This window comes from Ranitomeya imitator, chromosome 1, assembly GCF_032444005.1.
Source record: "Ranitomeya imitator isolate aRanImi1 chromosome 1, aRanImi1.pri, whole genome shotgun sequence".
NCBI lineage: Eukaryota > Metazoa > Chordata > Amphibia > Anura > Dendrobatidae > Ranitomeya > Ranitomeya imitator.
In genome coordinates this window covers 732,729,389-732,756,366 of record NC_091282.1, presented here as the reverse complement: position 1 = coordinate 732,756,366, position 26,978 = coordinate 732,729,389, and the positions used below count along the sequence as shown (strand labels likewise).

The 26,978-nt window shown below is 47.8% G+C and overlaps 1 protein-coding gene across 3 annotated transcripts in view; it reads right to left on the bottom strand.

The window, feature by feature from the left end:
* The window catches only part of DAAM1 (dishevelled associated activator of morphogenesis 1), a 218,840-nt gene extending 192,759 nt beyond the window's left edge, over positions 1 to 26,081 (bottom strand). For 2 of the 3 annotated variants that reach the window (XM_069733373.1, XM_069733399.1), the window contains exon 1: positions 25,868 to 26,081. The gene's annotated coding sequence lies outside the window, so the exon portion shown is untranslated. The remainder of the gene's footprint in view (positions 1 to 25,867) is intronic. The other variant, XM_069733382.1, reaches the window with a different exon arrangement.
* Positions 26,082 to 26,978: the final 897 nt, after the last annotated feature.

Here is a 26,978-nt window from a genome sequence, read left to right as displayed (position 1 = left end):
GCAACATGTTGAGTAACACTAGAGGGATGAACAATAAGTTTAGCCATCCAAATAAACCTGAAGTTTTAGGCTATGTGCACACGTACAGGTTTTTTCGTGTTTTTTCGCACTAAAAACGCTATAAAAACTCATTAAAAACGCATACATTATGCATTCTATCATTTTGAATGCATTCTGCATGTTTTGTGCACATGGATGCGTTTAATTCCGCGAAAAAAAACGCATCACGGTAAAAAATGAGCATGTTCATTATTTTTGCGGATTTTCTGCCTTTTTCCTTCAATTGTATGCATTTGGGAAAAACGCACAAAAAACGCGTCAAAAACGCAGTAAAATCGCGGTAAAAACGCATGCGGATTTCTGGCAGAAATGTCCGATTTTTGTCAGGAAAATTTTTGCAAGAAATCCTGACATGTGCACATACCCTAAGTGTAATTGTCCGCCTTGCACTAGATAAGCTGAATAAAGGAGCAATCCCAGGTGATTGTCAGTGCAGACAACCCTGAGAGTAGTAGGAATGTCTAAGGGTATGTGCACACGTATCTGTGAAGGCTGCGGATTTTTTTGCAGCAGATTTGATAAATCCGCAGTGCAAAACCGCTGCGCTTTTTCCTGCGGATTTATTGCGGTTTCTATTGCGGATTCCGCTGTGGGTTTACACCTGCAGTTTTCTATTGGAGCAGGTGTAAACCCGCAGCGGAATCCGCACAAAGAATTGACATGCTGCGGAATGTAAACCGCTGTGTTTCCGCGCGTTTTCTTTCCGCAGCATGTGCACTGCGGATTTCATTTCCCATAGGTTTACATTATACTGTAAACACATGGGAAACCGCTGTGGACCCGCAGCAAAATCCACAGCGTGTGCACATACCCTGACAAACAAGAAGTTAATTTTCCCCACAAGCTTAAAAAGACGAGACATACAGTAACTACAACTAGAAAACTCATATTCAGGGGCAGACTGGGCCGGGTGGCAAAGATGCAAATGCCCCCCTTCCCCCCCCCCGGCAGCTGCTCAGGGCCGGCCGCCTGGTGGTGGCTGTACAGCTGCACATCAAATTGTGCACGGCCGTGTGCGTGGCACTGTGACGCGGCCGGCAGCAGTCACAGTCGGCGCACACGTCCACGCTGGGTCCGGGAGCTGTGCGCGGCTGTCACCTTGACGGCTGCACAGTTCCTGCTCCCTCCATGATCGCTCTATGCTTCCAGGTCAGGTGTCGGGCGTGCGCTGAATGATTTACATCTCTTAACCAGCTTGATTACATGTGGGGATTCCCTAGCAACCAGGCAACCGCCACATGTACTTATGCTGGCTAACAGATGTAAATCATTCAGCTGCGGCGCTGAAAACTAAATCTCCGAGCACTAAAAAATACTCAGAGGACACACGAGCGTACTCGGGAAATCTTGACTAACGAGTATACTCGCTCATCACTATATTTGTTCCTTGCAAGTGGTATTATTCAGTCACTATGTGGTGGTAATATGTGGTCTGGTCATGGTGTGGCGGTATTTGTTCCTTGTATGTGATATTATTCGGTCACTGTGGTGGTAATGTGTGGTCTGGTCATGATGTGACGATATTTGTCCCTTGTACTGTATGTGGTATTTATGGTTGTTTAAAACAAAATGTAAATGTAGGTCACTCATTCCCTTAAAGAAAAATCCATAAAAATATATTTATTTTTAATAGTTTAGAGTAGAGTAGGGCCCGGCCGAAAGTCTACCGTGTCGTGGTGTCAACTTAAAAATTCTTTTGGCCAGAACAAAAGCTGCTGGTTATTAATGTGATCTGGTGTTTGATGAGAAATATTAATATCTGATCGGTGAGGATGTGGTAGAGAAGTTGAGTTTTTCCAAGAATGAGCAGTGGGGCAGTGGAGGTGGAGGAGAAGCTGGGGTGGAGCCCGGGGCGGAGTCTCAAAGGAACCCGAACCGGAAGAGAAAAACTTGGGGGAGAACTGGGGCCATCATTCTAGATATTTGGGGAGAACTGGGGCCATTATATATATATGCAACTTGTGCCATCGTCCTATATTCATTGTGGGAACTGGGGCCATCGCACTACATATACTATATATGTGGGGCAATGGGATACCTTGCATAATATCGCAATTAGAGAGCTGTAGGGGACCATCACACTATATATAGGGGGTTTTGGAGACATACTAATTGTGGGGAGCTATAGTAATATGTATACATGTATGTATGTGTGTATATATATATATATATATATATATATATATATATATATATATATATATATATATATATATATATATATATATATATATATATATATATATATATATATATATATATATATACATACACACACACACACATGTATACATATTGCTATAGCTCCCCACAAATATGTATGTGTGATGGTCCCCTACAGCTCTCTAATTGCGATATTATGCACCTCACAGCTTCCTATATATAGTATGATGATCCCGTATCCCCTCTATATATAGTATCATGTCCCTACAGCCCCCTATATGGAATATGGTGGCCCCACAGCCCCATATGATGTATGATGATATATATAGTATGAAGGTATCCCATTGCCCCACATATATAGTATATGTAGTGCGATGGCCCCAGTTCCCACAATGAATATAGGACGATGGCACAAGTTGCATCTATATATATATATATATATATATATATATATATATATATATATATATATATATATATATATATATATATATATATATATATATATATATATAATTTGTCTAAGGGTTTTTCCGTCTGTCTGTCTTTCTGTCTTGGAAATCCCGCATCTCTGATTGGTCGAGGCCGCCAGGCCTCGACCAATCAGAGACCGGCACAGCATCGACGTAGAAATCCCGCGTCTCTGATTGGTCGAGGCCGCCAGGCCTCGACCAATCAGCGACGGGCACAGCGACGATGATGTCATAAAGGACGTAGACATCCCGCGTCTCTGATTGGTCGAGGCCGCCAGGCCTCGACCAATCAGCAACGGGCACAGCGACGATGATGTCATAATGGTTGCCATGGCGACGATGATGTCATAAAGGTTGCCTCGACCAATCAGCGACGGGCACAGTCTGCCGCGAATTCTGGAATCATCATTGTCCATATACTACGGGGACATGCATATTCTAGAATACCCGATGCGTTAGAATCGGGCCACAATCTAGTATATATATATATAATGGCCCCAGTTTAAAGTCTCATACTATATATAGAAGGCAGTTGGGACATCATCTATATATATAATTGTCTAAGGGTTTTTCCGTCTGTCTGTCTGTCTGTCTGTCTCTGTCCTGGAAATCCCGGCTCTCTGATTGGTCGAGGCCGCCAGGCCTCGACCAATCAGAGACCGGCACAGCATCGACGTAGAAATCCCGCGTCTCTGATTGGTCGAGGCCGCCAGGCCTCGACCAATCAGCAACGGGCACAGCGACGATGATGTCATAAAGGAAGTAGACATCTCACGTTTCTGATTCAGCGACGGGCACAGTATCGACGTAGATGTCATAATGGTTGCCATGGCGACGATGTCATAAAGGTTGCCTCGACCAATCAGCGACGGGCACAGTGTGCCGCGAATTCTGGAATCATCATTTTCCATATACTACGGGGACATGCATATTCTAGAATACCCGATGCGTTAGAATCGGGCCACAATCTAGTATTGTATATAGGGGGCTATGTAGCCATTTTACTATATATAGGGAGTTTTTGGGTCCTCAATGTATAATAAAGGGGTATTGGGGGCTGTAGGACCATCATTCTGTATATACAGAGCTGTGTGGATGCTCAGAGGATATTATTTGTTATGAATGGGCACTTTATTAGTTTTGATAGGGGCACTCAGGATCCTTTTTTTGGGGGGACAGTGTTACTTTAAGTGAGCACTCAAGGGTATTTGTTGCTGGAAGGGGGCACTTGGGATATTATATCCTTCAAAGGCCCATACATGTCGTTGCACAGTAGGGGCATTACTACTTTCTGTGGGATACTTAAATTTTGGGGGAGTGGGAGTAATCTAGTAATGACACAATTGATTAAATATTGGGGTCAGTGGTCCACACTGCAGGTGCACACAGAGTGGGAAGTTTTTGTAGGTTGGGAATAGATGGGGACGGCGACCAAACCGCTGCACGGCCAGCTCTACCCTCGCCTACTGTATCCTCACCCATCCCTTGTAGATTGTGAGCCCTCGCTGGCAGGGTCCTCACTCCTCCTGTACCAGTTGTGACTTATATTGTTCAAGATTATTGTACTTGTTTTATTATGTATACCCCTCCTCACATGTAAAGCGCCATGGAATAAATGGCGCTATAATAATAAATAATAATAATAGAAATGTGAGAAGTCCAATGTACCAGTAGCGTAGCTACTGGGGGGGCAGAGGGGGCCATCGCCCCGGGCCCTGTCACATGAAGGGGCCCACTGGGAGCCGACACTGCCACTTAGCACAGGAGGAGAGCAGTAAAATGCCGGCTCCCCTGCCTGACGGAGATTCTGCACGCTGGCAGCACAGTGGCCAGTTGTAACTCTCCCTCCTGCACTGACTGTATTGTGCTGACCGACCTCAGGAGCTTCTCCCAGGCTGCAGGTTTCTTCCCTCCATGTGCACGCTGGGATTGGCTCAGGGCAGCACGCTGGGTCCTAGTGCCCAACTGCATTTCACTCAGGCTACGTTCACATTAGCGTCGCGTCGCTGTTGCGTCGGCGACGCAGCGGCGACGCGCCCCTATGTTTAACATAGGGGACGCGTGCGTCTTTTTGCACGCGTTTTCCGACACGTGCGTCGTTTTAGACGCTAGCGTCGGACGCAAGAAAACGCTACAAGTTGCATTTTTCTTGCGTCCGATTTTGTCAAAAAACGACGCACGCGTCGCAAAACGCGCGCGTTTTTCCTTGCGTCGCGCGTTGCGTCGCCGACGCAGGGCGGCGCAACGCTAGTGTGAACGTAGCCTCAGATACTTCCTGGTCCTGCTGCAAACGTCATTGGTAAGTGGGGTCCTGGGGATAAAATGCATTAAATTGATAGGCATGTCAGTCACTGGGGGGTAAATGTGAGAGGATGGGGGTGTTGTGGGGGCTTAGGTGGGGGAGGGGGACAGGGCACTGGGGGGGTGAATGTGAGAAGATAAGGGTATTGTGAGGGCTGAGGTGGGTGAGGGGCAACAACACTGATGGGCTGATTATTATACGGTTTTGTTAAGAGACTATATGCACTCCATCACATGTAATAGTTGTTCTCTGGGAAGGGGAGGTAGGGGGCATATTATACTTACCAGCTGGGTAAGCCATGAGCTGCATCACATTTAAAGCATCACTGCAGCATTTTTTGTTATTTCACCACTGCAGTGGCGCTTTACGGCTATGTGCACATGGTGCGGATTTTGCTGCGGATCCGCAGCAGTTTCCCATGAGTTTACAGTTCAATGTAAACCTATGGGAAACCGAAAACGCTGTGCCCATGCTACGGAAAAAAACGTGTGGGAACTCAGCGGTTTACAATCCGCAGCATGTCACATAGGAATGTATTGATCCGCGGATCATGTGCGGGTGGTACCCGGGGTGGAGGAGAGGAGACTGTCCTCCAGGCCCTGGGAACCATATTTGTATTAAAAAAAAAAAAAAGAATTAAAATAAAAAAATCATGATATATTCACCTCTCAGCACTACACGTAGCCGTCCGGTCGCAGGGTTGCTGTGCGAGCAGGGCCTGTGATGACGTTGTGGTCACATGACCGTGACGTCACGAAGGTCCTTCTCGCACAGCATCTTTGGAACCGGACCGCCACGTGCAGCGCTGAGGAGATCGGGACGTCAGAGGGTGAGTATATAACCATTTTTTTTAACATTACTATTGATGCTGCATATTGCTGCATATGCAGCATCAATAGTAGGAGTAAATCCGCACTGGAAACCGCAAGACAAAATGTGATAAATCTGCAGGGATAACCGCAGCGGTTTTGCCCTGCAGATTTATCAAATCCACTGCGGGAGAACCCGCAGGGACCCTTCCTACGTGTGCACATAGCCTAAGGCTATGTGCACACGTTGTGGATCCGCATCGGATTTCCATCAGGTTTACAGTACCATGTAAACCTATGGAAGACAAAATCCGCAGTACACATGCTGCGGAAAATACAGCGCGGAAACGCTGCGTTGTATTTTTCGCAGCATATCAATTCCGCAAGTATAAAAGCACAGGCGAAATCTGCATAAAATCCGCAGTAAGTCCGCTGGGAATCCGCAGGTAAAAAAATATAGTTCTTACCGATAACGGTATTTCTCTGAGCCCATGACGGCACCACGGAGAGAGGGGATCCGCCCACCAAGGACAGGAAACCTACGGATAAAAAGGCGGTACCACTCTCCTGCATCAGTTGTTTTACATAGAGAACGATGGGAGACTACTAAAACATTTGTAAATTTTAACTGTTTATCATAACGAGATACCGCGTGTTTAAAGACTATAAATAGACTATGGCACTAATTTGATGTGCGCACCCATAAGTGAAGGGAGGGAATGTACGGGTGCCGTCATGGGCTCAGAGAAATACCGTTATCGGTAAGAACTATATTTTTCTCTGATCGCCCATGACGGCACCACGGAGAGAATTGCATAGATAGTACATTCAGGGAGGGACCACCGCCTCCAGAACCCTTTTACCGAAAGTAAGGTCTGAAGAGGAGATTAGGTCCAATCTATAGTGCCTATAGAATGTGGATGGTGAAGACCAGGTAGCAGCTCTACATATCTGGTCTATGGAAGCTCCGGCTTTCTCCGCCCAGGAAGTTGCCACTGCCCTTGTTGAGTGAGCCTTAACCTCCCCGGGAACGGACATCCCACTTGCCGAGTATGAGAGACTGATGGCGTCCGTGATCCATCTTGCTATGGTGGCTTTGGATGCTTTTTTCCCCTTCCGGGGACCCTGGAAACACACAAACAGAGAGGGATCCTCCCTACTCTCTCTAGTGGCTTCTATGTAATGTAAGAGACACCTTTTTACATCTAGTGTATGTAAGGTTTGTTCCTCCTTATTTTTAGGGTTGGGACAGAAGGAGGGGAGAGATATCTCTTGGGACCTGTGAAATTTTGAAGCCACTTTCGGTAGATATGCTGGGTCTATTTTTAAAATGACTCTATCCTCTAGAAATTGTGTGTAGGGAGGATTAGCTGAGAGAGCCTGTAAGTCGCTAACCCTACGGGCAGAAGTGAGGGCGACTAACAGAGCAGTTTTTAGAGATAAATTTTTCAGTGAAGCTTCGCGTAATGGTTCAAATGGAGTACTAGTCAGGGCTTTAAGGACCAAGTTTAAGTCCCATTGAGGAACAACTTTTACTGGAAGAGGCCTCGATCTTCCTGCTGCCCTGATAAATCTAGAGACCCATCTGTTTGAAGCCAAGTCAAAATTGAATAGGGCTCCCAAAGCTGCCACATGAACTTTTAGGGTACTAGTGGCCAACCCCATCTCCAACCCATTTTGTAGGAATTCTAGTATGGAAGTAAGGGGAATTTCTTTCCCTATTCTTACACCTGAAGAAGACAGAAATTTTTTCCATACCTTGCCGTATTGTTTTGTTGTAACCGGCTTCCTACTTTGTAACAGGGTTGAGATTAGCCCCGGAGAGAACCCTCTGCTCTCTAATAATTTCCTTTCAAGAGCCAAGCTGTCAAGTGCAAGTTCTTGACTCGAGGGTGACAGACTGGGCCCTGCGACAATAGATCCTGAAGGTCTGGTAATACCCAAGGGTCGGATATTGACATCTTCCTCATCCATGAGAACCAAGGTCTCTTCGGCCAGAACGGGGCAATTAGGATGACCAGCGCCCCGTCCTCCCGAATCTTCCTCAGCACTGCTGGAATCAGAATAAGAGGAGGGAAGGCATAGACAAGATGGTGACCCCAAGATATCAGGAAAGCGTCCACCGCTACTGGGTTCCCCAGAGGAGATAGGGAGCAAAAGGAGGCTACTTTTTTGTTTAGATGGCTCGCAAAGAGATCTATTTTGGGAACACCCCATCTTTCTGTGATCTGGGTGAATATTGACCGATTTAGTTCCCATTCCCCCTGTTTTAGGCTGGACCGGCTGAGGAAGTCTGCTTTGTAATTGTCTACTCCCTTTATGTGTAGGCTTGTTAGGGATAAGAGATTGCTCTCGGCTATTTGCAGGATTGAGTCGGTCACTTCCATTAGATTTTTGGAACGGGTACCCCCCTGGTGATTTAGGTAAGATACTACCACCCGGTTGTCCGACATTACTCTTACATGGTGAGAGTGAAGGACCCCCAAGAATTCTTGAAGGCCAAATTTTACTGCAAGGAGTTCCTTCATGTTGGAGGATTTGTTTACCAGAGATGGAGACCAAATGCCCTGGGCTACTAGGTCGCCCAGATGGGCCCCCCACCCTGAAGGGCTTGCGTCTGTAGTCAGGACTTTCGAGACCTGAATTACCCATGGGACTCCCTGGGAAAGATTTTCCTGCGATTTCCACCATGTTAGAGAGTGATTGGTGCGAGGAGATAGAGTCAACTGCCCGTCTAAATGCCCTCCTAGATGGATTTGCTCCGATAATATCTGCCATTGAAGGACTCTCGAATGTAATTGGGCCCACTGGACCGCTGGAATACAAGAGGTCATGGAGCCTAAGAGGGACATGGCCTGACGGAGTGTTATGGAGGGGAGAGATTGGGTTCTTGATACTAAACTTTTTAGTTTTTGTATCTTGTTCTCTGGGAGCCGACACTCCATCTTTTTGGAGTCTAGAGTGAGACCTAGGTACTCCTGGACCTGAGAAGGCATTAGTCTGGACTTCCCTACGTTTATTAGCCAGCCCAATTCCTTTAAAGAATGCATCACTATTGCCAGTTGATCCTCGCAATGTTGCGGGGAGGAGCCTATCACCAAGAAATCGTCCAGATATGGAACGATTAGGGTATTTTCTTCCCTGAGGTGAGCCATTACCTCTGCTATCAGCTTTGTGAAAACCCTCGGGGCTATGGCAAGGCCAAATGGTAGAGCTGAAAATTGGAAGTGATTTAGGACTCCCCTGATGTGAACTGCCATCCTGAGGAACCTCTGGTGATCCTTGTGTATTGGGACGTGATAATATGCGTCCTTTAGGTCCAGGACCACCATGAAGCATTGGGGAAACAACATTTTGATAGATGATTTTATCGTTTCCATCTTGAATGCTTGAACGTCCAAGTAATCGTTTAGTTTTTTTAGATTTATAATGGTCCTGAAGGAACCGTCTGGTTTCTTCCTCAGGAATAGAGGGGAATAGTACCCTTGCCCTCTTTCTTGTGGGGGAACCTCCAGGAGTACTCCCTTTTTTACTAGCCCGATGACCTCGTTTTCCAGTGCCAGCTGTTCTTCTGCCGAAGATCTTATAGATGTCATCGTAAAAGAGGGACGGGGCCATTTTTTGAATGTCAGCCTCAGACCTGATTCTATGATGTTTAGAATCCATTGACTGGAGGTAATCTTTTTCCAGGCTGGGAGAAAGAGAGATAATCTCCCTCCCACCTGGGGCGAACCTTCATTGAGAAGGCTTCTTGGTATCGCTGGGGTTTTTGTTAAAGATGAACCCCTTGTTCTTGTTCCTCTTATCCTCCCACTTTCCCTGGCCTCTCCCAGGGTTCTTACGGAAAAACCTCTTGTTTCGAAAGGGCTTCCTGTAAGAGGGGAGACCTAGAGAGGGAAAGGACTTTTTCTTGTCCCCTGCTTTTTCCAAGATATCATCTAATGTGGAACCGAACAAAAACTCCCCTTCGCAGGGGATAGTACACAATTTTGTTTTTGTTTGTAGATCGCCAGGCCAATTCTTAAGCCAGAGGGCACGCCTGGCCGCATTAGCAAATACTGCCGACCTGGCAGCTAATCTTATAGAGTCTGCCGAGGCGTCAGCCAGAAAGGCCGCAGCTCCCCTTATTACGGGTAATGTCTTCAGCATCAAGTCTCGGGAAGTTTTCCCCTTTAATTGACCCTCTAGTTGATTCAACCAGATCATTAGGGAGCGAGATGTGCATGCTGCTGCCACTGCCGGTTTCAGGCCTCCTCCCGCTGACTCCCAAGAGCCCTTGAGGAAGGCATCCGCCTTCTTGTCCATAGGGTCTTTTAGGACCCCCATGTCCTCAAACGGGAGAGCGAATTTCTTTGATGCTTTCGCTATTGCTACATCTAATTTGGGGGCTTTTTCCCAAAAGGAGCAGGATTCATCCTCAAAGGGGTATTTCCTTTTGGGAGTTAGGAGAGTCTTTTTCATGGGTTTTTTCCATTCCTTTTTGATTAGCGCTGCAATTGTTTCATTAAGCGGAAAAGCTCTCCTCTTTTTTTGTTCTAAGCCCCCAAACATAATGTCTTGTGCTGATTTTTTAGGGTGGGAGTCTACTAACCCCATAGTACTCCTCACTGCCTTTATGAGGCCATCAGTGTCCTCTAATGGGAAACAATTGTGACCTCCTGAGGAAGAAGTGGATGACGAAGACGCGGAGGAGGAGTCGGAGGATACCGAACTCGCACTATCGCTGTCAGATTTAGAGACTGGGGACGGGGACCTGTGTCTGGTCCTTCTCCGTTTTCTTCCCCTTTTAAGGGATTTAAAGGTGTCTTCCACCTGCTCTTTAATCAGGTTTTTAAGATCTGTTGCAAACCCGGGCAGGCTTTCTGATACCGTCTGCTGTATGCAGGAATTACATAGCTGCTTCTCCCAGGCGAGTGGAAGATCCTCTTTACAGATGGCACAGACCTTGTGCTTGGTTTTACCTACGCTTTTCCTTCCCTAAAAGAGACAAATAATAATCTTACTGTCTCTAACTTTCACGAAGATCAACTTACCACCTCCAGGACCCATAAATACCGGTTGGGAATTCTCAGCCTCTGGCTTTTTCCCCGACGCCGTGCTGGACTCCTTGCTGTGTTGAGACCTTTGGCGTTCTTTGCTGGTGTCCTGGTAACCTTTCTGCTGCCGCCTTTTTTGCTGCTGCGGCGATGCTATAGGTGGAGGTGATTCAGGCAAGGGAGATGCCGGGTCGCTCATACTGCTGCTGCTGGTCTGCGCAAAACAACACTTGCTACGCTGGCGCTGACACGACTGCTCCTGAGGCTCCTGCCAATATACTGCAGAGCCACTGGGGGGAAGTAAATCCTCCCATTTAAACTTTCCCGCTGCTCCTCTTTTTTTTTTTTTTTTTTTTTTTTACTTCCCGGCGCCTGCGCAGTAGCGCCCGGCCGGCACGAGGAGCGCTGAAACGCTGGCGCCTGCGCAGACGCTCCTGCGTCTTGTAGAACGCCTAAGCGTCATGTCGGGATCTATGGAGCGTCCAGCTACAGCGAGGAGCGCCGACGCCTGCGCAATCGCTTCCGCGGCGCCCCGGCGTCTCGCGAGACCAGCGCAGTTCCGGGCATGCGCCGACTTTCCAAGATGGCGCCCGGAGTACAGATATGGCGCTGCTGACCGGCACCCCCGGTCCTATGCAGACCCTTATTGCGCGGCTCTGCAAGCCCGATGGCGTTGCAGTGTGCAGGCTGACGCGAGCTAGGGGAGGGCCACGCCGCACCTCCCGCAACCACAGAGGGACCCCCCTGGATGTTGCCGCTGCTGCATCTTACCTGAGGAGGTGACCGCGAACTCCTTGTCACCTCCTCCACGCACCCTTGAGGCCCACTAGCCCCCAGCGGTGGTGCCTCGGGTCACCACCCCAGCCGAGGCAGAGGGACCCCAGCTGCCTGAATCGGACTGGTTGGCCCCGGAATTCCAACGCTGACTGGTAAGTCCGTAGGTCTCCCATCAAGGACAGGAAACCAACTGATGCAGGAGAGTGGTACCGCCTTTTTATCCGTAGGTTTCCTGTCCTTGGTGGGCGGATCCCCTCTCTCCGTGGTGCCGTCATGGGCGATCAGAGAAAGTAGGGTGTTTTTACCTGCGGATTTTGCAGAATCCGAACGGAAAAGTCTGCAATGTTATCCGCAACGTGTGCACATACCCTAAGAGGCGCAGTTACAGCTGCTGTGACTGAAACAGTACCGGCACCGCCCCCTAGGCTGCAGTGAGGAATGAAGTTAGGCTACGTTCAGATTAGCGTTTCCCGACGCTGCGTCGGGCGACGCAGCGGCGACGCACGCGTCATGCGCCCCTATGTTTAACATGGGGGACGCATGCGTTTTTCTTGTTGCGTTTTCCGACACGTGCGTCGTTTTTGACGCTAGCGTCGGACGCAAGAAAATGCAACAAGTTGCATTTTTCTTGCGTCCGATTTTCGTCAAAAAACGACGCACGCGTCGCAAAACGCAGCGTTTTTGCGTGCGTTTGCACGCGTTTTTTCATGCGTCGCGTCGCCGACGCAGCGCCGCGCAACGCTAATCTGAACGTAGCCTTAATTTCCTCCTGGCATCATGACTCTCAGTGCAGGCGACGCACGGTGTCAGAACACTATTAACTATTATACTGTGTTTTGTATAGGGGAGCTGTGGGGGCATTATACGGTGTATAGGGAAGCTGTGGGATCATAATATTGTCTATAGGGAAGCTGTGGGATCATAATATTGTCTATAGGGGAGCTGTGGAGGCATTATACTGTGTATAGGGAAGCTGTGGGGTCATAATATTGTCTATAGGGTAGCTGTGGGGGCATTATACTGTGTATAGAAAAGCTGTGGGCTCATCATACTGTGTATAGGGGAACAGTAGGGACATCATACGGTGTACAGGGAAGCTGTGGAATTATACTGTGTATAGGAGAGCTGTGGGCTCATTATACTGTGTATAGGGGAGAAGTGGTGACATCATACTGTGTAGAGGGGAACAGTGGGGACATCGTACTGTGTACAGGGAAGCTGTGGAATCATCATACTGTGTATAGGAGAGCTGTGGGCTCATTATACTGTGTATAGGGGAACAGTGGGGACATCATACTGTGTATAGGGGAGCAGTGGGGACATCATACTGTGCATAGGGAAGCTGTGGAATCATCATATTGTGTATAGGGGAGCTGTAGGGGCATTATACTGTGTATAGGAAAGCTGTGGGCCCACCATACTGTGTATAGTCACGCTGCACATGGAGGCTACTTAAGGGACATTATTAAATGTTAAGTGGGCACTTAAACATTATTGTTATTGGGGCACTCAGATCACTGAGACCATCAAAATTTCATATGTGGTATTATTACTTTTTAGGGACAAATTGTGGAGGGCACTAGCACAGGGCATTAAGGTACTGTCACACTAGACGATATCGCTAGCGATCCGTGACGTTGCAGCGTCCTCGCTAGCGATATCGTCCAGTGTGACAGGCAGCAGCGATCAGGCCCCTGCTGGGAGATCGCTGGTCGGGGAAGAAAGTCCAGAACTTTATTTCGTCGCTGGACTCCCCGTAGACATCGCTGAATCGGCGTGTGTGACACCGATTCAGCGATGTCTTCACTGGTAACCAGGGTAAACATCGGGTAACTAAGCGCAGGGCCGCGCTTAGTAACCCGATGTTTACCCTGGTTACCAGCGTAAAAAAACAAACAGTACATACTTACATTCAGCTGTCTGTCCCTTGCCGTCTGGTTCCTGCACTGACTGCTGGCCGTAAAGTGAAAGCAGAGCACAGCCACAGCGGTGAGTCACCGCTGTGTGACTCACCGCTGTGCTGTGCTTTCACTTTCACTTTACGGCCAGCAGTCAGTGCAGGAACCAGACGGCAAGGGACAGACAGCTGAATGTAAGTATGTACTGTTTGTTTTTTTACGCTGGTAACCAGGGTAAACATCGGGTTACTAAGCGCGGCCCTGCGCTTAGTTACCCGATGTTTACCCTGGTTACCGGGGACCTCGGGATCGTTGGTCGCTGGAGAGCTGTCTGTGTGACAGCTCTCCAGCGACCAAACAGCGACGCTGCAGCGATCCGGATCGTTGTCGGTATCGCTGCAGCGTCGCTAAGTGTGACGGTACCTTTAGTGTTTTCTAGGGGTGAATTTTATTATCTAGAGAGCACAAAGGAGTCATTATTATTACTATGTAAGGGGCTCAGTGGTGGCATTATTATGTGGGGCGGCACCATTATTGTACTACACAGCAGGTGCTGTAGGACACATAAGGCAGCAGCGGCTCCGTGTATTGCGGTATCAGCAGAATGATTAGCTTGTGAAGGTTGGGAATAGATATGGACGGTGCTGGAAATGTGAGACGTATGATGTGTCTTTGTTGTAATCTCTGCAGACAAGTCCTGGCTGGAGAAGTTCTTAGTTGCTCTGGGCCAGATGGAAAAGATGGGAAAAGTGAACAACTCCATAAGAAAGACCATCAGCTGTAAGTCACCATCTAAAACTGTCCAGTGATCTTTTATATGGTCTGCAGGACTGGTATCTACCACTATATGGTCTCCATATAGGAATATCAGTGTTCGTTTTTGTCTATAGATGTTTTTTCAGTCAGAGTGCGGTCATCTGCTGATGTTCCTCTATGCTCACAATTGTGCGTACGAGGTGCGCGGAGCTGAGCCGCGTGCGTACGAGGTGCGCGGAGCTGAGCCGCGTGCGTACGAGGTGCGCGGAGCTGAGCCGCGTGCGTACGAGGTGCGCGGAGCTGAGCCGCGTGCGTACGAGGTGCGCGGAGCTGAGCCGCGTGCGTACGAGGTGCGCGGAGCTGAGCCGCGTGCGTACGAGGTGCGCGGAGCTGAGCCGCGTGCGTACGAGGTGCGCGGAGCTGAGCCGCGTGCGTACGAGGTGCGCGGAGCTGAGCCGCGTGCGTACGAGGTGCGCGGAGCTGAGCCGCGTGCGTACGAGGTGCGCGGAGCTGAGCCGCGTGCGTACGAGGTGCGCGGAGCTGAGCCGCGTGCGTACGAGGTGCGCGGAGCTGAGCCGCGTGCGTACGAGGTGCGCGGAGCTGAGCCGCGTGCGTACGAGGTGCGCGGAGCTGAGCCGCGTGCGTACGAGGTGCGCGGAGCTGAGCCGCGTGCGTACGAGGTGCGCGGAGCTGAGCCGCGTGTGTGCGGGGTGTATGAAGCTGCCCCGTGTACGTGTACGGAGCGGAGCAGAGCCGTGTGTGTACCGGGTGTATGGGGGGGCGCCATTTTGCAGTTCGCCTCAGGCAGCAGAAAGGATAGGTTCACCTCTGGGTCTGAGGCTGAAAAGAACACAAATTCCAATGTGAATCCTCATGATTCTGAACCTATAGTGAAATGTCCCATCATCTTCATCACATGTCATATTAAAATGACAATACTAGTTTCATCTCATTTTGTGCACAAATCTTACACGTCCGGTGGCACCGCACTATTTCATTGGAGACTTATTCTTATACAGAGGACGGTGACTAGATGGAGAGAAGACGTGATATTAATAATCCGGTCACGATAGCGGTGCACACACATTTATACACCTAAGGGGAAGGAGACTGTGCCGCTGTCAAGTTCCTTCCACTGAGATACGGTCAGATGCACAGAATATTCCTCAGCTCATCCTTGGACAGGAATGTCACCGGCAGGCGCGAGAAGGGGAGTAATGATGAACTCGGATGACATCTAACCTGAGTGACATAGGAATACACCTTACAAAAAATAAAATCAGAAAGTAAAACACTCATCTTAGTCTCCAACTCTGCTGCAAGAACTATTCCCACCGGAAAAAAATGTCCCCTTAAGAAGGGGTGTTGTGGAGGAATCTTTTTCTCTATGCAATTTAACCATGACTGGATCAGGGGTCAGATTGTAATGGAAATTCCGACAAGTAACCACCCTGAGAGCACCGAATCTCTCCATTATAGATGTGGTGCAGCTATTTATAGGGAGGTAAACACCACAATTTCAGAACCCGGCGTACCAATGACTCACCACAAAAATGCAAAATATAACCAGTTTTTAATTATAGACAATCCTATCATGCAGTGCCGACACGTCAGGCGTGAATTTGATTGAGGCAATAAACATTTCATATCTTACATCATTTTTAGGTCAAAAGTAAAAAAAAAAAAAAAAGGGGGGAAAAAAGTATCACTTGCAATAGTATTGGTTCAGTTCTGGTACAGATACATAACAAAACCCAACAAATTGTCACCTGGCATAGTGTACTATTTTCTCTTTTTTATATTCTGCACAGATACCGTAAATCTTCCTTTTTAAAGGAGTTACCCAAGATTATTAATGTTCTCTGGACCACCGGGAGCAGGAATCAGATGCCACTTGCATTATTGCAGCCGTTTAGGTTTTATTCTGAAATACTGCAGCGTTTCAGACAAAACATACTTTTGTCATACTTGCTTATATAGCACCATCATATTCCGCAGCACTTTACTGACACAAATTACCTCTCAGTATGGCTTTGGAGAGTGGGAGGACACCCTCGCCAACACCGGGAGAACGTACAGACTCCTTCCAAATGTTGTCATTAGTGGGATTTTAACCCAGGACCCCAGTGATGACCACTGAGCCAACTTTTAATGTTGATTATGCAACTAGTCCAAGGCAGGTCTCTGGAAGCTTCTTCCCACCCAGTTTCCCTTGACTAACAGATCTCTCCCAGATCTCAAACATAGGGAAAGTCATGTCAATTTAGGGAAGCAGGACAGGGAGACCCTGGCCTCGGACTAGGTCATCCTAGTTGCATCATCCCTACCTTGGATTAAGAAGTACGGTATGTTTTCTATGAAACGCCGCAGAATTTCAGAGAAAAACACACTTGCAGATATAAACAGTAATGGTCCCCTGTGCCAGAGCAGTGTATGGATCATTTGCAGCTTTGGAGGTTGTGGTGCCCCCTTACCTTTTGGGCCACTGCGACTGCACAGGTTGCATCAATGATATGTCCGCCCTTAGAAAAACATACCATGAATGCATTAATGGACCCGGTGTTAGATTTCTGTTGCCCATGAATCCAAAGACAGTTTCCTTGCATTGAGAACAGTGGGGACGTCCAGCACAGACACCCAACAATTACCGAAGGTCTTCTCTAGGGAATTCGCAATGTGCAATTGTGATCCCAATAAGCTACACAGGCATTGCAAAGAACTAACAGCAAAAGCATAAAAAAACACAGCACGGCAGGTGTATATACAAAAAGGATCTCGGCTTACAAATAAAGCTGGAATTGCAACAATATTTGCACAAAGTAACTTCTACATGTATCACATAGAAGGTCTGCATCATTGATGCTTTGTGATCACTGTGAGATGAGATAACTCAAGGGTGGTTATGAAATTATCATGTAAATGACAGAACGATATAACATCTAACACATCTTCCACATCTGCACAGATCTTTCAGGGCCGTGCCGCACCACCGTAAACGTATGCTAGTCAGGGGCCAGGGTATATTTATTGCCATAAATTACAATGCTTTTCTTGGCCACATTCAGCCACTCTCCTTCGTGTCTCATCTCTGCTCAATTATTAAAAAGGTGCCAGGATTGACGCAAAAATAACAAAAGTCAATACATAGTTTTGCAACCGCGAGTTGCACAAAAATTTTACAACATTTCGAACACTTTTATGCAAAAACTGGTGAAATGGTTTGATGAACTAGGGCACCTTCTATTGGGCACAAAAAATTATGGGCAGCAAGGTGGCTCAGTGGTTAGCACTATATGGTGGCTCAGTGCAGCACTGGAGTCCTGGGTTCAAATCCCACGAAGGACAACATCTGCAAAGAGTTTATATGTTCTCCCCGTGTTTGCGTGGGTTTCCTCCGGGTTCTCTGTTTTCCTCCCACACTCCAAAGAGTGTATTAAGCGCTGCGGAATATAATGGCACTATATAATAAATGGCGTATACATTGGACAGTGGGCATGATCTTTGATCTTGACGAATTACATTCTAAGGCCGGTTTCACATTTGCGGTTGTATCCGCAGTATTTCATCCGCAATAATCCACATGCGTTGTGTATTCCTATATTTAACATTAGGAACGCAAGTGTCTGCGTTTCATTGCGTTTTGCCGCGTTTGACGACGCATGCGTCGTTTCGTCGTCTGCGGTTTGGCGCGGTAAACGCTACATGTAGTAATTTTAGAGGCGTCAATTTGCCGACTAGAAACGTATGCGGTTGTTAGCGGTAGAAATGCGCCAAAAAAAAAACACATTGCTGTCTATGTGAACGCATGCGGCCGCAAAGCACATGCGTTTGCTTGCGTTCGTGAACGCATGCGTTGCACCAGAGAAAAACATGTCTAGACACTGATTAGCCACCCCCACATACAAGGTGATAAAGGGAGGGAGTGGACAGTTGCAGGTCACTACGCAGCAGACAGAGAAGCTTTCCAGACGCAGAAGAACAGACACAGGAAGGAATCTACACTCAGAACAATGTGAGTATATGCCAATGCCTTTATTTTCTATTTTCTGTCTCTACATGTCCTAATTTCTTCCTTTTCTTTCTTTCTGCATGCATCAGAATGTCTTCTGGCATGGCCTTCCGCTCCACCACCACCACGATGCAGCAGGACCCGGGCATGGCCTTCCGCTCTACGAGCACAATGGACCCTGGTATGGCTTTCCGCTCCACCACCACCACCACGATGCAGCAGGACCCAGGCATGGCCTTCCGCTCTACGAGCACAATGGACCCCGGCATGGCTTTCCGCTCCACCACCACCACGATGCAGCATGACCCAGGCATGGCTTTCTGCTCTACGAGCACTATGGACTCTGGCATGGCTGCACGCTCTACGAGCACTATGGACTCTGGCATGGCTGCACGCTCTACGAGCACTATGGACTCTGGCATGGCTGCACGCTCTACGAGCACTATGGACTCTGGCATGGCTGCACGCTCTACGAGCACTATGGACTCTGGCATGGCTGCACGCTCTACGAGCACTATGGACTCTGGCATGGCTGCACGCTCTACGAGCACTATGGACTCTGGCATGGCTGCACGCTCTACGAGCACTATGGACTCTGGCATGGCTGCACGCTCTACGAGCACTATGGACTCTGGCATGGCTGCACGCTCTACGAGCACTATGGACTCTGGCATGGCTGCACGCTCTACGAGCACTATGGACTCTGGCATGGCTGCACGCTCTACGAGCACTATGGACTCTGGCATGGCTGCACGCTCTACGAGCACTATGGACTCTGGCATGGCTGCACGCTCTACGAGCACTATGGACTCTGGCATGGCTGCACGCTCTACGAGCACTATGGACTCTGGCATGGCTGCACGCTCTACGAGCACTATGGACTCTGGCATGGCTGCACGCTCTACGAGCACTATGGACTCTGGCATGGCTGCACGCTCTACGAGCACTATGGACTCTGGCATGGCTGCACGCTCTACGAACACAGTGCAGCCGGACCCTGACAGGTCACCAACTACGACCATGCCACGACATATGAGCCCATCGAGGCTTCCCAGAACCTGGCGATCCCAGAAAGGGAGAAAAAATAAAAACAGCATACTATCAGTATTCCTCCCCCTCACCTCCCAGTGTGTCTATAATGTGAGGTTTGTCTCACCCTTCCAGTGCGTCTCAGGCCTCTCATGTGTCAAGCCCTATCCCCGAACTACCAGACCCCACTAGTTTAATTGCCCCTTCTCCTGCCACCCCTGCGTCGTCCACACTTAGCCAGGCCTCACAGCTTCACACCCCCCATTTCCATCACTCTACCGCAAGCAGGCGCAGTTAAATAAAAATTTTGTGTATAACAAAATAAATACTATTGTTTTTTGCCCCCAATTATATGTGGTTTAATTGTGTATTTCGCCGCCGGCAACACACACCGTGTGCCGCACACTTTATTTTTTGGCCACATCATAGCTCCAGTAGTTAGCAAGTAAAAGACTGCAGCTTTGTGTGTCTTTAGTATAGAGATATGGGGTGGGCCAAAAAATTTAATACTTGTATTATCTCCATAATCTCTTCCTTCTGCTTAGTCTGTGACTAGTGTTGCAGACTGAAGAGAAAATAGCGGCAATACAATGCAGAACTAGACTCAACAGGTCAGGTGTCCAAAAACTCATTAGTTAGGACACCTGACCCGGTGAGTAGAGAACTGTGAGTATAACCTCCATTTTCTCTTCTGTGTACATAATCTATTTCACACAAAGTGAAGGGACAATGCCGGTCATACAAGGCATATCTATGCTCACCTGGACATGTATCAGAAATAGTGAATTCATGAGGCTGTTATATGTGCATCATGAATTCATTATTTCTGACACCTCACTTGATGAGTAAAGATAGGTTTTGTATTAAACAGCCATTGTCTCTTCAGTCTGCGTCCAATGGATACTGCAGAACAGAATCAGGACGCAATGACGTCAACAACCTTACCACTAACAACCTAAGGCTGCCGTCACACTAGCAGTATTTGGTCAGTATTTTCCATCAGTATTTGTAAGCCAAAACCAGGAGTGGAACAATTAGAGGAAAATTACGCATGGAAAAGCGTGCAAACGCTGCTTTTTTTTAACCGCATGCGTTCCCATATGCGTCTAAAAAACGCCGCGTTTGTACGTGTTTATATGCGTTTTTTCCTGCACTTGCGGATGCGGATTAAACGCTGCGGATTCTAACGCAAATGTGAAACTAGCCTAATGAACGGTATACATTCAGTGGTGGTCCTCTATAGGTGAGCCCAATATATTGTATCCTGTCTGACATCACTATGCAGCAGCACACAGACTCCATGCATGAGACCACTCCTGCTACCAAACAACCATGTACAAGAGGTCAAAAGGCAGCCATAAACTTTAGATTGCCTCAGCTATACAAACATTCAGTTAACTGCTCTGTTTTTAAAACTGTTTATCTCCCATGAAAACAGAGGGATTGGGCATGTTGAAATCCACCTGCCTGATCCTTCTCTTCCCCAACATCGGCCATTGGGGTTAGAGTCAGGATGACCCCCATACTCATCAGATAAATTTGGCCAAAAGTGCAGAATTTGTCCTCTACACAATTAGAGAAATTATTTAGTCCGCAAATGGTTAAAATTATATAAGACAACAGGAAAGATGGGGTGTTTTCCCAAATAATAAATACAGCTCTGCTACACGACACATTAGTTTCTTCTCCATAAAACATATAGATGCATACGATAAATTAGCTCATTTCATCCTTTTACTGTCCCCCCCATATGCTACACTCCAGACAGACCGACATAACTGCCTCTAGGACCACCTGACCTCTATAGAAACAGATAGCAATGCTCCAATGACAGGGGGGAGTCGCTATGGCAACTGCAGACCCTCACCCTCCCTCCAAACTCTGCTAAACTGATAGGCAGTCAGCCAGATCGCTGCCTTTCAACAATCCCACCGCTGTGTCAGAATGCAAAGACAACCTCTGCCAGCAATGACAATCAGGGCACGGCTCAATTGTTCCTGATCTTTACCGTTTTTGGAAATCGTTTGATTTCAGGGCAGGCAATGACTTCTGCAGCCTAACCTGACACAAAATGCAATGCAGCCCGTAAGGTCAAATCCACACCATGCAGATTTTGGTGCCGACATTTCCGAGATGGAAATTGGTTTGATTCATAGGAGTGGGGTTGTTTCAAATGAATGGGTCAGTTGTAATATTTCCTCCAACAACATCCAATGTGAAAACGAAACTTAAGAACATATCCTAAAGAAATGGGAGAAATCCGACATTGATGACATCCGGACCTCATGCGCACAGACGAGGCTATGGAGTTTGGGTCAGAAACACCCCCTCGACGGTCCGACCATCGTACATGGATTGAATGCCAGATTAGTGAAAGGTGGCCAGGTGACACCGATGCCCCAGAAAATACCGTCACTAATCTTTACAGCAGATATCTCCCTGTAACATGCAGATTCAGGAACTTAATCATAGTGAGTATAATATGGGTGCATTTTTAGTTACCGGAATATCACCTAGTGGGCTATGTTCACATCACGTTTTAGTATGCGGTCAGTCACTCCATCGGTTTTGAGTGATAGGACCTACATCCGTTAGGCTGGGTTCACATCACATTTGCCCCTATATTCAGTCGCTTCATTGTGACGTACGTCCGAAACCCAACAAAACGAGATTCGGACGTATGCCCTGATGGGTCTATTGACTGTAATGATGCAGAGAGTCCATGCGCTGTCGTGCATAGTGTTTGGCCGGATACGCCTATTGGAGGCAAGCAGCAAAACTTGGTCAACTACATCTTGCTGCTCACCTCAACTATGCGTACAGCCAAAAATGACATCCGGCAGCGCGCACAGTGACCCCGTCTGCATCATTATAGTCAACGGCCAACAGCACATACGCCGGTTTCGCACCTCTTCTTGGGTTAGATTGGTGACCCTTAATATAGGGTTTTCATTGTTTCTTGGGATTTCACCTAGCATTTCATTTTCCACTGTGAATACCGTGGAGAAGAAGGTGTTTAATATGTTAGCTTTTTCCTCGTCATCTACAACCATTCTTTCCTCACTATTTTTTAAGGGGCCTACATTTTCAGTTTTTATTCTTTTACTATTGATATAGTTGAAGAACAGTTTGGGATTCATTTTAGGCACAATCCGATTTTGAGCTGTGAAGCACAGACTGGCACATAACTCCGGACCTGAACATCACATCCACATAAATACCTACAAGGCTGTTGAGTTCTGGTTGGAAGACCTGCAGCCGGTCCGCATCACACGGATGTGCGGACGCAGCCGGTCCCCATCACACGGATGTGAGGACGCATCCGGTCCCCATCACACGGATGTGCGGACGCAGCCGGTCCCCGTCACACGGATGTGCGGACGCAGCCGGTGCCTATCACACGGATGTGCGGACGCAGCCGGTCCCTATCACACGGATGTGAGGACGCAGCCGGTCCCCATCACACGGATGTGAGGACGCAGCCGGTCCCCATCACACGGATGTGCGGACGCAGCCGGTCCCCATCACACGGATGTGCGGACGCAGCCGGTCCCTATCACACGGATGTGCGGACGCAGCCGGTCCCTATCACACGGATGTGCGGACGCAGCCGGTCCCTATCACACGGATGTGCGGACACAGCCGGTCCTATCACACGGATGTGCGGACGCAGCCGGTCCCTATCACACGGATGTGTGGATGCAGCCGGTCCCTATCACCTAGATGTGTGGATGCGGCCGTTCCCTATCACACGGATGTGCGGATGCAGCGCTACCGAATCATAGGTCATTCATTTCATTGACCGGTCCTGCAGTGGGCCTGGGATTTGCAGCCATAATACAGATTTAGAAATGCATCTACGGTATATAAAAAACTGGGCAAACAAAAAGAGCAGACGGTAATAGTCATCAGAAGCAATCTTTAAGGTATGTGCACACGATGTGGATTTTGCTGCGCATCCGCAGCGTTTCCACAGCTGTGGATCCGCAGCAGTTTCCCATGAAATTACAGTTCAATGTAAACCTATGGGAAACCAAAAACGCAGTGCACGTGCTGCGGAAAAAAACGCGCGGAAACGCAGCGGTTTACATTCCGCAGCATGTCACTTCTGCAGACTCCACAGCGATTTTACAACTGTTCCAATAGAAAACCGCAGTTGTAAAACCACAGTGAAATCCGCAGAAAAACCATGGTAAATCCGCAGCGGTTTTACACTGCAGATTTATCAAATCTGCTGCGGAAAAATCCGCAGTAGACCAGAATACGTGTGCACATAGCCTAAAGGTACCGTCACATTAAGCGACGCTGCAGCGATCAAGACAACAATGTCGATCGCTGCAGCGTCGCTGTTTGGTCGCTGGAGGGGTGTCACACAGACAGCTCTTCAGCGACCTAACGATCCCGAAGTCCCCGGGTGTTTACCCTGGTTACCATTGTAAAAGTAAAAAAATAAAAAAAAAACACTACATACTTACATTCCGGTGTCTGGTCACGTCCCTCGCCTTCAGCTTCCCGCACTGACCGAGCGCCGGCCGTAAAGCACAACGGTGACTGCTGTGCTCTGCTTTACGGCCGGCCGGCGCTCACACAGACAGCTCTCCAGCGACCAACGATGCCGGTAACCAGGGTAAACATCGGGTTACTAAGCGCGGCCCTGCGCTTAGTAACCCGATGTTTACCCTGGTTAACAGCGAAGACATCGCTGAATCGGCGTCACACACGCCGATTCAGCGATGTCAGCAGGAAGTCCAGCAACGAAATAAAGTGCTGGACTTTCTGCAGCGACCAACGACATCACAGCAGGATTCTGATCGCTGCTGCGTGTCAAACTGAATGATATCGCTAGCCAGGACGCTGCAACATCACGGATCGCTAGCGATATCGTTTAGTGTGACGGTACCTTAAGACCTAAAGAGAGGGAAAAGCTTGTGCTCTGATGAGTTGGGGTTTTTTAATACAGTGAAATCCAAGACTGTCTGTAGGGTTGTTCCAAGCAGATAATGATCATAGCCAGGGGTTAGGGAAGGGTTTTAAACAAGAGAAGTTTATCTCTTCTGTGAAAACCTGATTATCTAGTCTACACCAGAGAAAAGCATGCAAAAGGCAAGATCCCAAAAGATACCAAGGGGTAGAATATTGTTAATTATACTGCTGAGATTAGACAGGCACAAATGGTCCCATGCCGTTATCTACTGATAATACCAGCATTCTGCATAGAGAACACACTAAAAATAGTTACAATTTGCACTATGCGCCATTCATTGTGTAGAGGAGCGGCGATTACACGTGGGCATGATTGGTCCCATAGACATAAACTGAGCAGGGTCTCTGGGGATCACTGGGGTCTCTGGGGAGTGGTTGGACCGCTCTGATGATAAATGTATCACCAATTCTTATTGTTTGTTGGATAAACACAGTAACAAATAACCACCCTAAAATTCCCATTAACCAGAAAACTAACTATTTCTTCATGATAGAGAAAAGCATCAGAAATAAATGATCTTAGTCTTTGATGATAAAAGAAAAAATAATAGTAATAATAATTATAATGTAAGGGAAAAGTGAATACAAAGCATTTTCAGTGTTGAACAGAGGGGGGGGATATGTTCCAAGGAGACAGATTTGGTGCACAAATATCTGCTAAAACAGCTTGTGGATTTCCATACCCAGAAATGGTATTTTGCAGATTTGCCGTTTAGTACAGGATTACAAGATCTGCCTCATTTTATTTTGGAGCAGACGAAGACTAACGTGTGACATCTGGAAGGATCATATCATGCAAGCGTTTGCACTAAAAAAAGGAGCAAAAGAAAAAAAAAAGCGGAACAATAAAAAAAAAAAAGCATCTTTTGATTTTGCACTAAAAATGTATCACATGGACCAAAAAAATGGATGTAGGATAATGCTGAAAAATGGGCCAAAGAAATAAAGAGCCGTCTGAATGAGGCCTACGTGACGACACCGGGGGCATGGCGGACGGCGGGGGGACCGCTATACCTGACCGCCATTGGGGTACACACGTCGCGCTTAATCATACATGTGAATTTAGATGCACGTCCACCCGGCAGGCCTCCCTGCATCGCTATACAATCACAAAAGCAACAAATAATAATAAAAACAACAGTAACAACAGGCTATTTCGATCCGCAATGGCGACTGTCACCTTTGCCGATGTAACATATAGACGACATGTCTAACCGTACAGATGGCTAACAGGTACCAGCATGGCGACATATGCAGAAAATCAGGCATACGTGAGCGTGCGTGCGTGCGAGCGCCCAGTATTCTGAATATATATATTAATTTACTATGGTAATAAAGTGCACACTCACAGGTGACTGTGGCAGTGAGCGAACTTGGAAAACACATCACTACTATATAAGAAGAATCATTACATGGCAGTCACTGTGCTGCTCTGTACAACGCCACAGACCACACCAGCGCCATATAAACCCTATAGCGAGAGCGCTCCTCCAGCAGAGCCTGGCGTCCAGAACAATACCCCGTGTAGTCAGCCAGGACCCGGCAGCAGACCCCCACAGCCCCTGTGCTCACCTGCACTGCTCCATGCCTCACATTGCTCCGGGCTCTATGGTAAACTCTCACAGCCGCTGTGCAGCGCAGCTCGCAGGTGACATCATCCTCCTCGGTGTGATAGGACACAATTGTGACCCTCTCCGTGCCTGTGCGCAGGGGCAGCTGATAACGCGCACAGGATTCTGGGAGCTGTAGTTCCGGGCGGCTGTTGCCTGCTTCCAAACAAAGAGTTACTGAACTACAACCCCCACAATAGCTCCGGCTCCGCTCTGCTTCCCTGTGTGCGGCTCTTATCTGCAGGCGAAGAATAGGATTGCCTGCTGACAATAGGAGGAGCGCGGCTCTGCAGCACGAAGCTCAGCGTGCGGGGCTGACACCTGGCGGTCACTCCTGGGAATGCACCCTGTGTAACATGGGGGAGGTGACTCGTGATGTATGTAATTTTTTTTAATGTTATTTATTTGTTCCCCTGAATTTTTTTTTAATTGTTATAATTTCTGTACTTTGTAATATATTTTTTTAAATTATTAACTATTAGACATTTGTATTATTATTTCTAGAATTGTTATTACTAGTAGTATTATTATTATTATTATTATAGCACCATTTACTCCATGACACTTTACATGGTACAAGAGGAGAGAGGACCCTGCCTGAAATAATTGATAATAATAGTGAATAATTAATGTTTCTAACCGTTTGTGCAGACACATGCACATTTGTGGCCTGCTGGAGGTCATTTTGCAGGGCTCTGGCAGTTCTCCTCCTGTTCCTACTTGTACAAAGGCTGAGGTAGCGGTCATGCTGATGGGTTGTTGCCCTCCTACGGCCCCCTCCACTTCTCCTGGTAGCACCTCCAGCCTCTGGACACTACGCTGACAGACACAGCAAACCTTCTTGCCACAGCTCGCATTGATGTGCCATCTTGGATGAGCTGCACTACCTGAGCCACTTGTGTGGGTTGTAGAGTCCGTCTCATGCTACCACGAGTGTGAAAGCACAACCAACATTCAAAAGTGACCAAAACATCAGCCAGAAAGCACTGGTACTGAGATGTGGTCTGTGGTCCCCACCTGCAGAACCACTCCTTTATTGAGTCCTGATAATTGCCAATAATTTCCATCTGTTG